Raw genomic sequence first — 15470 nt, 5'->3', positions numbered from 1 at the left:
TACTGTTCCATTCTGGGTTAATTCGTCCTCTACTGAATGCTCCATCCCTGGCAGTGTTCAAGACCAGGTTGGACGAAGCCTTGGGTGATATGGTTTAGTGTGAGGTGTCCCTGCCCATGGCAGGGGGGTTGGAACTTGATGATCTTAAGGTTCTTTCCAACCTTTATTCTAGGATTCTATGTCAGCATGAGTACACTGGTTCGTTATGTTCATCCCTTCTTAAGGTCTTGCATTTATTTTTTCACACACCATTCTGGAGTCACATGCACACCACCCAAAACTTAAACTGCTAGGACCAAAGTCCCTTTGCAGTAGGCAGCTCCAATGAGCTGATGGGTGCCCCTTTCGAATCCTCACTCAAACACACACTCCCAGGTGTGCTTCCTCCAAGTCTCAGGCCTTTGATTCCAGGAGGAAAAAAAAAATGATTGAGTGGTACAGCAAAAGGGACAGCTTAAGCTGGGTGACTCCACAGAGGGACCCCAAAGAAAGAAATCTCTGAGCCATTATATCCTTATGATTTATGCACCTGCCCCTCACGTGTCTTTTTGGTCCAATGGTGATTTTTTGGTCTGGGGTCTTCTAACAGCTCATTGAATTCTTTCTCCATCTCCATGCAGGGAGGCATTTAACTGTTCTTACCTTGTTGAGTTGCAGCTTCTGCTGATGGTAGTAGTCTCCTCATCTTCTGGTTTGTGCTTTTTGTACAGTAGCTTATCAGCAGAGCACAGGACACCAAAAAATGTCCTGGATCTAAGATAAACATTACTTAGCAACAGCTAAAACATCAGTGTGTTATCAACATCCTTCTCACGCTAAAGACAAAACACAACACTGTACCATCTTCTAGCAAAATCACTAAGAAAACTCTTTTCCAGCCAAAAGTAATATATCTAGGTGAAGGTCCACAGCTTGCAGCCTCAGACTTCAGCAAATCTAGCTACTCATGCTAAGTGGTAAGTTAAGCGAATAGCTCTAAAACAGACTTTGACTGCAGAGCTCCTTCGAATGTAGAGCTCCTGACTGAATCAATTCTTCCCCTAGGACATATTTAAAAATTCAGTGGGTTAACTGAGTTCTTGTCAGTTTATGTATTTCTACTTGCTTCACTCATAGGCTGAGTATAGGAAAGATCTCATTCTGGAACACCCTTTTTATTTAATTACCTTTTGATCTCAAGAGACAAAATGGCTTGTGAGTTACTTCATAGTTGGCAACTATAGCAAATCAAATCTTTTTAACATTATTATTGTTTTTAATAAAGGTTTGTCTTTAAATAATCTCTCTGACGACCAAATGGATCTAAAGTACTATGACAAAAAAATAAAAATAGAATTCTATAAATTAAAGCAAACAAGGGTCATCTCATACAAATTCTTTCTCTTTTCTAATCTGTTCAATAGGCATTAGTTATATAGATTGAGATATGGAAAAGGAAGATACCATGAGATCACTGTCTGCAACACTTCAAGTTTTCTGAATTAGGCTGTACTAAGTGGATGCTTTTAACCTAGTCTACCAGGAAATGTGCCAAAAAGTAAGGCCTGACTAATTACATCTATTTTGGGTTTAGCACGTAAAATCAGCAAAATGTGACGTGAATAGTGTGAAAAAACTGTCAGAAGCGATTTCTTTTGTGTGATGTTAGTACTCATTTAAAATAAAAATAAAATCAAAAGACACAACAAAAACAAAAAAGGAAGAGAAAAATTGCAAAACAAGGGGTGAATACAAATAGCTTCTCAGTCACCTAAGCAATAACAATACGTTTTAACGCGTGTTCCCAGGTTCTGAAGAATAAGTGTTGTTTCAAACAGGGTTTGTTATACGCAGTACCTAGATGGAAAGACTGAACTTGTTTTGACCTGCTCTCCATCACTTGACAAGGATGATGAGCCATAGTAGCAGTGGCTCTAGCATGATGGCTTTCTTTAGTGTTTTCCTACAGAAATGTAACGTGACATTTGTTAATGGTTTGCTCCCCAGAAGCTTAGGCACATCTTGAGATAGCAAATATCTTCGCTGTAGGAAATGAAAGTTCCAGTTGCATGTAGCAAAGGGGGAAAATACAGAGGACTGATCCTACATGAGTCAGGACTTCATCCTTTATGCTCCTGATTCAACATCTAAACTACACAGCTGCAGCCATTGTAAAACACCTAGTAACAAGCAAACATGAACTGCTAAAATGTTGATTTATTTAGAGAGCTTGGATACTACTGTTCTACTGATCTCTCATGTGAGATATAAGGAAAAAAATGTTCTTCAGCATGAAAGCAATTAAACATTGGAAGAGGTTGCTGAAGAACTGGTGAAATTTCCCTCACTACAAAGATAAAATACTTGTATTGAGAGGGTCTTAGCTAACCTAATGTAAGGGTTTCAGGTGCACCTAAAAGGAGTTCTTGGAGCAGTGGGCAGAAAGTAAGGGTGCATGTCCCTGGTGAGGCTGGTCAGGGCCATAAAGGCCTATTGGTGCCCTCAGGGTCCTGACAGATTCTGTTATGTGCAATATTTCTAATAAATATTCATATTTTCAAATCTTCATAACATATCATTAAAGGTGCTGTTCTTAATCTGGTTATTGCTTCTGGGTTTAGCCTGAAAATTAGACAAAAGTTATACAGACATGCATGAATAATACAGTACTGGTGGTGTTTGAAATTGATTATGATGCATCCCTTTAGCCAACCCCCATGAAGTAATGCCAGTGAATGCTTTGCATTTGGAAGGGGAAGACCACCTGGATTCTATCTTTATTCAGTCCTCACAACTTTATGCACCTAATCAGGATACTTAAGTTACAAACCTATCCACCTCTATAGCTGACAGAGAGGAAGATGCATGTGTAAAGGGTATTTCAGCCCATCCAAGCTCTAGATGTTCCAAGGTAAGTTTGGAACACATCCAAACCATGAGTTCCACATGGATTTGTTCATGGTTTTTGTATGACCCTTAGAGGTAATTTTGTGTATGAAATCTTAGCTTTCAAACAGAAATTGAGAGTTAGCAAACCTATTTCTGATGAATCAATCAATATCAATCTAATAAATAAGTTAGGATGGAGAGCAGCTGTGTCATCTAGGCATTCTTTCTGCTACCTAACTGATTCCTGAGTCAGAGGGTCACAGACTAAGCTAGTAATGTTCTGATTATATCACCAGTCACAGCTAAGGAATGGCAACTAGCAAACTATCCCTTCTTGGTATTCCTTAACCTTTTACACTTTGCATAACCTTAAGGGAACATCTGGTTACTAATTTACATCTTCCTGCTTGCATAATCATTTAACAACTTCTAAAGTGTACCAGTGATATGCAGGACTGAATATTGCCCAAGGACAAATGAGTTTAGTAGAGAATCTGGGAAAGCTCATAGCAAAAGCAGCCCAGAATGTGCCAGGCGCAATCTTCAGATGAAATAAGGCTGACCATTCTTATATTAATCCAGTTGTTTTGTATAAAGTAGCTTGACTCAGTGCTTGTGCTAAAGTCAATCTACGGTCAGGCAAAGGGCCTGTTGGATCAGGTGCAAACTGCTTTAGAAATTGAACCTTAACTTTGGCCCCATGTAACATACACGTGAGTGTGACCTACAATACCTAATGATAAAAAAACCCGGGGGTGCCACTGTTATCAAGTTAGATGGAAGAAGTCTTGTCCAGATGTCAGCAGATGCCAACTGCTAACATCTGGGCTGCTTGTTCAATGATAACCCAGAGCCTAAAGAAGTTCATTGGTACGTACATGCTTGTGAAAAGCATCTTTGATACTTCAATTCTATCTTCAGATATTTAAAAGTTTAATTATTCATCTTGAGATGGTACTCTGAAACTTATTATTCACAGCCAGTGTTCAGATATTTAGGAAAATTGTTTGAATCAGTCAATAAGCTCAGGTAATATGCAATTCAAATTCTTTCTCAAGTCAGTTGGCTTTCTGTTCCATGTTTTGAAAACCTTCAAGCAAGCTTCTCATATTGGTGTGTGGGTGTGTGCATTGTGTGGGCTGTAGCTCTGCTGACTATAGTTTGGAGTCAGTTGTTGCTTAGAAGCAGTAGAGGAGAAAGCACTGGTAGTTAAGCTTGAAGCTGCTTAGCTGGAGAAGACAGCCCACACCCCTTCCACTTAGTACCAAGAAGATTCCAGTGCGCAGGTAGGTAGAAACAGTAAAGAGAAAACAACTCCATAAAATCAGAATTGTCTGCAGGTGCTATTCTCATTGACTGTTTCCAGAAAATAATAGGAAACTTCCATGGACACATTTAGAAAGCTCCAAACTTAGGAAACACTTTCAAACTTTGAGCTATGCCAAAAGAACCACCATAAAGCAGAATAAAACCCTCAGTTTTTAGTGCAAAGCAGGTATGATTTCTACCTTGCTGCTGTTGCAGCCGGAGGTTGTCCCTGCATCCAGTTCTGCACTGGCTAGTCAATGTACAATATTTCCAACTGCAGGTTTGTCACCAAGGTAACAGCATCTCTAACTAGCTTCTGCCCAGCCTCCCAAATCTCACATACACACAGCAATGCTAGCGGTGCTTTGCTGCACTTTAGAGCTCTCTACAGAGGTCTGCCTTACCAGTCTTAAGGCTGCCACAGAGATCTAAGGTGAAATTCAGCCAAGAGGTGGTTATCTGAAAGCAGGAAGCAACTGATTTCAATTAGCATTAGAACCCAAAATTATTAGTGGTTTGTGTTTGAACTGTAATCATATATCATCACATCATCGAATAAAGATCAAACAGGTCATCTCCAAATAGTTCTGGAGCAAAATTTAGAATCTATGGAATAAAATGCTTCTAGGGAGCAAAACTTGAGAAATGCTTGGAGTGAGTTTCAAATATCTCAGGCTTATTTCGTTTCCATTTTTCCTGAAACTTAAATTCAGATGTAAAAGTTACAGTGATCATCTCTGAGTTTTATCATCATCCAGTCAGTCTGGGTGACTCATAAAAATAGAATTACTAAGGCCACCGAAGGTAAGAAAGTGGGGAAAAAAAAAATACACCATCTTCAAGACAGGCTTTTTTTCCTCCCTAAAATATATTTTCTGTTTCAAAACTTCTTTCAGCCCTTCCTTGACTTGAAAAATACTGGTCTTGTGAGCCAGCACGCTCTGCCGGTAGACCAAGAGAATGTGACTGACACAGAAAAAAAAAAATCCCAAAATAAAGCATGCCATGCAATTGAAAAGTAATGAATTGTATCTTCTGAGAAAGGGAAAAGAATCACAATATGTAAATCACAGCTCTTACACAGTGGAGTTAATTTGTTAATACAGTTTGATTCATATAACTGCATTTAAAAGGAGTTGGATCATACCCTTAACTCTATTTTTAAAAATAGACAAGGGTTTCAGAAGAAACTAATTACATGTGAGGCAATTAAACCACGAAGCAGGCAGAGCTCCAGTGGGCCCAGATTCAGCTATCATCTCTTCAAGCTTGCAAAAAGAGAAAGGAGCTCAAAATAGACCTTCAGATCCTGTCTTTGAATGTAAGGGGTTGGGGACAAGAGGAAATTCCCCGAATCCGAATGGGATGCTGGGACTTTAGTTCTGCTTCTGATCTCTAATCAGCTGTGCAATGAAGAAGCCTCTGAGAGCTGATGGCCATTGGTATTTTCTATGCTCTTTGTTCAACAGCTGAAGAGATTTTAGCACCAACCGCTATTGAAGTTAATCAGGAAAAGTTGAATTTCCTGAATTTACATCATGAAAATATGGCTAAATGTTCACTTTTCTCATTATACTACATGTTTTATAGATAATAGTTAAACAAAACATTATCTCTGAAATTAAAGGAGATTTCTATGAAGTCTCCTTCTGCAATTCTGACTAGCTTTGCTGTTTCACCAAGAAACCCCTAAATACAATTTCTTTTGGTCTTATTTGCTGCTAGCTGTTATATACTCCTACCACATTTCACTCTACTTTTGGATAACCTAATTCAGTGACATTAATCTATCCTGATGCCAAAGATAGTCGAAATTGGCCACCAGGTTCAAAAGATTCTGCAAAAAAAGGTGTTGGAATAAATGGACACACAAATTAGTTAAAGAACAGTCAGATTAGCCAAGGGGAAATAACGATGCAACTTCAAGTAAGTCAGTAGACAAAGAATTCTTTCCTTCATCAAAAGAAAGAAACATCCTTTTGATTAGAATTAGTCAGTTAAGTTGTAAAAGAATTAAAGGCTACCAGAAGAAATTATCTCACCTAATTTAAAGATGCTGTAACTTTAGTCTTGATTTAGCACATGAACCAGTTCCCTAAGCAGCATCAACTTTCAATTACATCTAGTGCAAATTCGACCATTGTTAGCATTAACATTTTCCTCTTCAATCACTGTCTGTAATGAGACACTAATAAGAATTAATGAGACAAAACTGCCTTGATTTAGATCCAGGAATCCTGTGGGAATTCTGTCTCTTGTGAGAGTTTCGTTACTTCACCACCTGTATCCTAGGTGCGTTTTCTTAATTTTGGAAGACACAGCAAATCTGATAGTCTCTTTGTTGTTGCTGTTCCTTGTATCAAACTTTGCATCCCTCAGGGGCTTTCCTGTGAAAGCCTCCTTCTGTATGCAACATATTTCTGAAAGGCAAGCCCAGCCTCTTAAATCCCATGTATGACTCTGGAGGTTACGCATGCTGTATGCATCCTCTGGAGTGAATAATCTTCTGCATCTGCTGGAACTCGCCAGATGGGTTCAACTGCTGCCAGTAGCTGGTTCAGCCAGACAATGTGATGACAGCAAGGAGATGCAGAGCCAAAGGTCACTGTGGAATGATATCAGTAAGGAAAATAGGTATTTTTGAAAAAGTACAGAAAATGAGGTATTCACAACAGAAGAAATAAACAAGGTTACTTTGAAAGATCATTCTACTTTAGTAACCTTTCAAATAATTCAGAGAGTCACTTCCTCAGGTTCATTCATTGTTATCATTTTAGATCATTTTGTTTGTATAGCTATCTCATTTCATCTTACCCATAACACTTTAGGGGCCAAGGATGGATCAGTTCTGTCCTGATGAGACCATCTCTTGACTGTGGCAATGATTTCTGTGGTAATTCAGCTGTGTAGGCATCATTGTCCTAATCAGGTCCCGAACACAGTATAAACACACTTGTTTTGAAGTGCCAAATTCCCTGCAAAGATGTTTGTATTGTTAATGTCACAAAGTGTCTCGACTAGACAACAAAATGCTGAAATTGGAAATAGTAAAACATTGGTTGGAAGATGGGACACTCACTTGTCTAGGAAAACTTTTTGCATTTTACAAACTTCTGCCTTTTCAACACAACATAGCATAATGCTCAGAGAAAAAGAATGAAGGAAAGAATGTATTTTTCTCTGATGTACATGATAGCTCCTTTAACTGTTAATGGTATTTACATGCACATTCAGAGACAGCTATATTCCATGAACTGGAAAACAGATGGTCAAGGGGGTATTTAATAAGAAATATCATTCACCTTAAAAGCACAGTTTACAAAATGTCAATTATGTTTTTGTTTTCTTAGGCAAGAAAAGATTAAACAACAAAGGCAGAATGGAGGCAGAAAATTAACATAATAAATTAGTGATCAATGTATTAGGAAAGCCTTAAACAGGTACTATCAAGTATTAAAGTGATGTTTCTAAAGAAGTAACCTTATGCTATGATAGGACCATTCAGCTGAAACTAATAAGAACATGAAAGCATTTTGCCAGGACCAGTAGGCAGAATTTTAGTTTGTATCTAATATTTCTAGTGACAAAAAGAAAACCCCAAAGAAAGAAAGAAACAAACAAAAAAAAAAAAACACAGAAAAAAAACCAAAACAAATAACAGAAACAACCAAAAAAACCCCAATCCACCAAAAAAAAAACCAAAACACCCAACCAAAAAAAAACCTACATGAAACTTGAAATTCTCTGAAATTGTGAAGGGAAAAGATCTGCTGCTGCCCTTCACCTCACTTTTTTCTTTTTCAATGAGAAGAAAGATAACATAAAGAGATAGAAAGGGGAATGGAGTGCTGCTACTCGCACTGTGCTGAGCTGCAAACAAAATCTAAAGAACAAGATGCTGTAAAACAAATACAGTGATTTTCCAGACAACTTTGTGCCAAATTTGTGTTATTATGTGGAATCCTTATTTTCAGGTTTTAGTTGCCAGGTACTGCAATGCCACAGAAACTAAATTGAATTACCACTGCAAGTAAATAGAATTGCAAATTCAGTCCTCCTAGTAGAAAGTTGAAGATAATTGTCAGAGGAGGTATAAACTTGAATTTTTGTAATTCATTTAGTCTATATGTGGAGGACTTCTTTTTCCATTACAGTAAGTTCTAAGGCTTTCATTTCAGCTTTTTGTTTATTTTGAAATCATCTAGATCTCATCGCAGGGAAGTTGTGAATGCTCCATCCCTGGCGGTGTTCAAGGCCAAGTTGGACAGACCCTTGGGTGACATGGTTTAGTGTGAGGTGTCCCTGCCCATGGCAGGGGGGTGGAACTAGATGATCTTAAGGTCCTTTCCAACCCTAACCATTCTATGATTCTATGTACTTCTTTGAAGTCAGCATTCATTTCAAATATATGTAGATTCAATACATAAATGTAAATATGGTAAAATACAGCATGTATATATAGTAAAGTGAATTATGATGGTGTGTTATCAAACGAATGCAATTGCCTCCTGAGCAATGGCCCTGAAAATAACTTCATTATAGATTATACAATATCCAGACGATCATTTTATTGACAGCATTTCACCCTTGATGTCCATCCTCAAAATTACAAATCTGATCCCATCAGTCAGGGTAGCTAAGAAGCTGTGGCATTTTAACTTCATACATTCTCTTCTACCAGTTCACCAGTCCTCTTCACCTGCTAACCCTCTGCACTGCAGCTTAAATTTAATCAGCCATGAAGTCTTTCCTAAGATGAGAGTGAATCTTGTATCTGGCAGGTTATACAGGCTTGAATATCTGTCCACATTCCATCTCTGTGGATCTTGTATATGACTAACGTAACCCGATCTTCATCAATATGTTGAAAAGGGTCCCACACTGCCTTCTAATGCTAATATTCCTACATTATAATCTGATACTGTCTGTTTGCCTCTGGCTTTTAATTTCTTTCATAAAATGTTAACATGTCATGTTTTGATATGGTGGTTGTATAATTGTCTCTGGATGTGACTAGCAATTTATCAACTATGGTTTTTTTTCATAGCAAAATGTACATTTACCAAAACCTAAATAGTTCACAAGAAACTTGTGACCTAACAAAATGTCAGACTACAATGTATTGACCCTTTCTCAAAGGAAATGTTTCATTTTCCATTTGAGAACGACTTGTTTATGCAGCACAGTGGATGATTGTAAAAAAGCTACCCTTTAAAAGCCATTAAATTTGAAACAGGTTTTGATATGTTCAAACCAATAATTTGGCTTAAATCCAGCTTTATTGAACTGAGAAACTTTCACCTCAAGAATAGACCTTAGATTTTTATTTTCTTTTTCCAGATGATGAACCTCAAACATTGCTGAGTAGCAAACCCTCTTTTTTATCAGCCACATTGTGTCCTTACACTTCAAGTCTCCTTTGGTGTGTTTAATTTGATCCTCTACCACAATTTAACTACTGTGCAAAGGCTGCTGCTGTCCTTGGTGTGAGTGCCATGTCTGGACATTGCCATTCTTTGCTTGGATTACAGAGTACTCCTGAATTTTTAGTGGCTTGACTTTACATTCACCCCCTACAGTGACTTTTTGAATTTTGATTCATTTTTAACTTTAGCTATAGCATCACTGGACAATGCAACTCTGTCTTCTAAGTAACATTTACATGCATGTGAACCACAGACTTAAAAAGCTGTTTTTCCCCCTGGGCTGCAAGATGGAACTGTATTTTCTGCTCTTCACTGGTGGATATCATGGAGCTGGACCACAGATACCTGTAGCCCAGACACTATCTGGGAAAGTTTCAGATATGGAAGGAGGTGAGAGTAGTAAGAGTACTGGTGGTAGTAGTTGCAACACAGTGCAAGCTCATAGGTCTGTCTGGGGAATGTGCCCTGATTTCAGTCTTCCTCAGCAAACACCTAAAGATCACTGACTGACCTAACCCTTCCCACCTTTCCCCCAAATGCACTATGCCCACCAGTTTATTTTGTCCTCCTGACTGTCTCCTGGTGAGGCCAGACCTTCACTGTGACCATTCTTGTAGAACGTGTAGGATGGACCCTGAAAAATAGAGATAGGAATTTTTACATTTTCTTACTATTTATGTGTATTGATACAAAAGTAAAATCATCTGCCGAAGAATCAGAGCCATTCACAAGACCTATATTTTCCAATGTTAATACCTGAGCCTTCCCAAACCTAATAACTGTACTATTAGCTGCTGCATATGTATTCAACATTTTCAATACGAACAGCTTAAAGCATGACCCCTCTTTCCCTGTGTGTGCAAAATTTGCAGAGATTTGAAGTCTGAAATTGCTTGCTGTGTCCTCAGGGCACATGTGTGAATGCTAGTTGATTTGAAGAATAAGGGACAAAATGCCATTAGAATACAGCTGACTTTCATTCCATAGTCAAAATCCTTTGGTTTACAATGTGCTTATATTTCCAAATCAGTACTGCTGTCAGTAAGGAATTGCCGTTTCAGCGCTCAGTAGCATTTAAAGCTGCTAAAGGGTTTTTCTTTGATGCTGTGGTTTCATTATGCCATTTTTAGGAATCAGTTGCATTTCTGATTGTTATTTTTTTCCTTGATTGGGCAGGACTATTTGTGCTGCAGCTAGAAATCCTGATATTTTTGCTGATGTTCGGAGCTAGGTTTCTAGCTCATATAACACAATTTTCACAGAAACCCTGAGCCCAAAGCTCATTGCACCCACAAACTCACCATCTGAAACTGAAAATTAGCAAACACAGTTGTTTATTTCTAAACTCATTGCAAATCTCTCAACTTTCTATGGGAGTGCTTAGCCCATCTGGTTACACAAAGGAGAACAGTATGGAGGACTGGGCTGCAGATGGAACACCAGGACTCCCCTTTCATTGAGGAGTCTCACCAGGAGACAAGTCACCCTGGTGACATGTCATGCTATACATCATGTCAAGAAAACATGTTGTTTTCTTGAGCATGAGTGGACAATGTTAATTACTTGTGTGGTTAAGCATCATCACCACCCTAGTTGTCAAGTCAATGCCTTTATCAGCAAGGAGAGAGATATCCACATGTGAGGCACAAAAAAATTGTTGCCTTAGTGTCCCTGCTTGTCCTTCATAGTGAATAGCTAGAAAGTCCTTGACATATCCAAAACAAACACAGAATGCCCAGACCTCAGTTGCTGCAGTTCCCTGGGGCTTGGGGAGAAGTCCCAGGTGCTGCAGGCTGTTCAGATGTGGCCTCAACATCTTCCTCCCTTTATAAGTAACCCAAAGTCCCACCATTGCTTTTCTGTTTCTCTGAAACTTTGTGGTTCTTTCCCCTTGCAGTTAAAATTTTTTGCAAAATCATCTCCTCCTTCATACAACATATCATAAAATCATAGAATCATAAGGTTGGAAAAGATCACCTAGTTCCAACCCCTGCCATGGGCACAGACAAATTCCACTAGACCAAGTTGCTCAAAGCCCCGTTCAACCTGGCCTTGAACACTGCCAGGCGTGGGGCAGCCACAGCTTCTCTGGGCACCCTGTGCCAGCGTCTCACCACCCTTGTAGTAAAGAATTTTTTCCTAATGTCTGATTTAATCTCCCCTCTTTCAGTTTAAAGCCATTCCTCCTTGTCCTATCGCTACCTGTCCTTGTAAAATGTCCCTCTTCAGATTTTTTGTGGGTCCCTTTAGGCAGTGGAAGGCTCTTCTCGGAGCCTTCTCCAGGCTGAACATGCCCAGCTTTACTAACAACTTCAGCAGAGAGTGCTGAAAACAAAATACCTCAAGAAAGATAAGGGTACCAAGAAGTGCACCTACTTTGTTGAAGTACAGCAAAACATTACAGGAACAAAACATTACTTCAGCATGACTAAAGAACTGATTTATTTATGGTGGAATCATTATGAAACTCAAAACGCTTGGCTCAAGGGTGATGAATAGTGTTGGATGGAGATTAATAAAATGAAACATGATCGCTCTGAGGTTTAGAAGGTGAATAATACATTGGGAAATTCAATATAAAATTAATCTCAAACATGAAACAAGGAAAAGCAGGAGGCACTGCATAATATTGAAAGTTAATCACAAAGTTCTCCAAAGCAGTTATGTGAGGTGGTCAGAAAAGGTGACTCATAGCCGTTGGAACTCCCTTCTCATTTCACAGGACTGCTTCAGGTCTGGTTTTCCTAAAGCACTGTCTGTTGGTGATCAACTGATGCTGGTGAGGTGAGCTAAAACCTAGACGTTGAGAAGAAGGGCTGTGGTGTTGACAGGGTGACCACGCAGCAGGCGGCCTGGGCAGCAGCCAGCTTCCACTGCTGCAGTGAGGCTTGGTGGACACAGCCGTGGAGTCCATGAGGGGCAGACGGGAAGGGTAAAACACCCCCACCGCCATCTGCAGGAGACATCCTGCTCCTCCTCATGGAGACAGTTCTACTCCAGCTCAGGTGCACTTTGCAGTTGCACGGCCAGTTTAAGACCCTTCCTGCTTTATTTGAAGGCACTCGTTCCTGGACCCTTACTGCCTGCTCAGTTACATCGGCTCACCTCTCTCTATGGCCACCTCCTTTAAATGAACTTTCACGTGATGCTATTTAAGTAGCAGGAAAATGTATAGATGGGATTTCAGAGAGCCAAGCAGGCGTACGAGATCATAGCTACACACAGAGGAGCAGAAGGCAACCTGCAGCTGAGATAAAATGCCTGAAGGAGGCAGGAGGTGACTACAGGGAATCTCTTACAATCTTCACTTCCAAAGCAACTAGGTGACTAAAACACATGCCAAGCCTAGCCCAGAGTGCCCCTGCTGGGTTGATGCTGTATAAACTAAAACCCACAGATAGTCCTGCTCCTAGAGTGCTGCTGGCTGGGGAGGGAAAAATGCTCCTTTGGAACTCCAGAGGTAAGCTGATTTTTTTTTTTTTTTTTATATATTTAAGTCAGCACCACAGAGCATTAATTGTGGTCATGATTTAATGGTAATTTTTTGGCATGGTATTTGCAAGACCTTAAAGAGATATTTATAGCTCTTACTTGTCCTTCAAGCCCCATTAACAATATGGATAAACATCTTCACAGCAACCACATTAACAAAGGACCAAGTAGCTGTTACCCCTCCTGGTTTGAATTCCCCCTATTTTCTTATCCCAAACTATTCACTAGAGAGGATAACAATGCAGTAACAGAGTGCTGAGGGCCACAGATTTTTTTAATTCCTGACTTCACTTTCACAAAGTAGTCCTGCAGGCATCATTCAGTCTTAGAACAAGTTTCTGTTATATAAAGAGAGCTTTTTCATGTATAACTCACTATTTCAGATACTGACAGTATACAGCTTGACATGCTGCTTGCTGCATTACCAGTTTTGTTGCTAGGAAACTTTTGAACAGGAGCCAATTTGCCGTTCAGCTATTTGCTTCATGTGCAGTTACATGGAAGAGGACCTAAGCTGATCATTATTTAAAGCCATGCCCATCATTTTTTTTACATAGCATTGCTAGAAGCAGGGGATATATGCTATGCAATAACATTGGCTATGTGTATCATGAGCTCCCAATAACCCCAAAGATTCCAGGAAGAAAAGTAGGATTCATATCCAGTTTGGATTTTTGCACAGAGAGATTCTTGCACAGAGAGCTCATTCACCTGGAAAGTGAAAATGCATCCGTATTGTGCTTACTCTCTCCATTTGGGCAGCACTGTACATTTTATACTTTTATTATTTGTACTACAGTAAGAGTCACAGCCCCAGCCAGAATCACCACTCCACTGTATGACCAAGACCTCGCTTTGAAGAGCTTGCAGACTGACACCGTGCTTCTTGACTTTTATCAAGAAATCATATCCTTTCACACAGACCTTTTTACAGACCTACTGAACAGAACTGGGCTGGTGAATAGGGAAGGCAATAAACCACCACTAACAGGGAGACTGCTACACTGGGGATGACAGCTCTCTGGCTACCAGCCTTCACTATAGTTTACAAGGGGTGTTGCTCTGGTGCTTCCTAGCCTGAATCACCTCAGCTAGCAGGTAAAAGGGCATGCTGAAGAGCCAGATACCTGAGACTCATCAGGGGTGACTGTGATAAAGACTTTTGTTCCTGACTGCGGTCACTGAGAGAGCCAATAATTTTGTGTTTTGGAGGATCCACACAAATTCATAATTATAGTTAAAATTATCTGTACCTTTTTGTACCTAAGATATTATCAGGTTGGTTTTCTTTTTTTGTTTTTTCTTTTTTCTACTCCTTCAGGAAGGGATGGTTCATGTGAAGCTAATTTTTAAACTGTTTGATTATGTCTTGTGCTGCAAAAAAAACCAATTTTCAAAAATAGAGGAATATTTCCCAAGTTCACATGTTCAGCGATGGTCCAAAAGGCATAACAGTGACCTGGTAAAACATAGTTTTATTCCAAGTGCTGCACTCCAGGAAAATTAAAACAGGATTTTCTGCTCCACAGATGTGTGCATGTTCTGAAGATTTTACTCTTCTAACATTTGGGTGAGCCTGATAAATTCAGTGAGGCAGGATGGTGCGACGTATTGGCACAATGATTTGGGTAAGGCTTCCAAACACTGCCACTGTGCCCTCCTTTCTAGAACAAGCCTTCAAACAGGCCGGTGTATTATAGACATGGTGACGACTGAAGCTGACAATCTCAGCTCTGAGGAACTGCTTATCTTGGAGCAGATTTAGATTAAAGGAAGATATTTTTTGTCCCATCTACCCTTTGCTGTATCAGCACCAGGTCTTTGATTCCATATAGCTGTCTGACATCTCATCAAATGTCCTTAATCATGCAGTTTAGAATACCCAAGTTTTTCAGCATCAAGTTTTTTTTATGGATGGGTGCTCACCCATCCATAGAGACTCTAAATTCTGAGGCTCACTGTAGATGTTGGTTATTGATTGATAAAACTACTGAATTTTCTTTTTTTTTCACTTTTTTCTTTCACACAGCCATGACCATAATATCAATGTACATCATACAAAACTTTTGAAATAACATCTACAATCACATGGGCTTTTGTATGTTCACTGTCACACTTTATGTGTCTAAAATTTTTCTGTAACAAAGTTGCTGGATATTTTGTGTGGTTTATACCTGTGTCTAAATATTCATATTGCCCTGCACTTTGCATTTGTCAAGATTTTTACGTGTCTCTCTCTCAGGGAGTACAATATTCTATTGTCTTAATACACAGCAAGGTATTACCATTGTAGCAAACATCTCTATAGCGACATGAATTTGCTTCATGCTTTGTAAACCAGTAATGTTGACTACAAAAATCTTGCAGACTAAGTAA

At 39.3% G+C, this 15470-nt stretch overlaps 1 long non-coding RNA gene across 1 annotated transcript; it reads left to right on the top strand.

Annotated features, from left to right (window-relative positions):
• Positions 1 to 3982: 3982 nt before the first annotated feature.
• On the top strand, positions 3983 to 14503 carry LOC134156758 (uncharacterized). The gene is made up of 3 exons (XR_009962051.1): positions 3983 to 4154; positions 9890 to 9992; positions 13894 to 14503. It is a non-coding gene; the product is annotated as an uncharacterized LOC134156758 (long non-coding RNA).
• Positions 14504 to 15470: the final 967 nt, after the last annotated feature.

The sequence above is a fragment of the Pezoporus occidentalis genome, unplaced genomic scaffold (genome assembly GCF_034315485.1).
Source record: "Pezoporus occidentalis ecotype Australia unplaced genomic scaffold, CSIRO_AGI_Poc_V1 ctg9, whole genome shotgun sequence".
Taxonomy (NCBI): Eukaryota; Metazoa; Chordata; class Aves; order Psittaciformes; family Psittacidae; genus Pezoporus; species Pezoporus occidentalis.
This window is presented reverse-complemented; position numbering and strand designations above follow the sequence as displayed.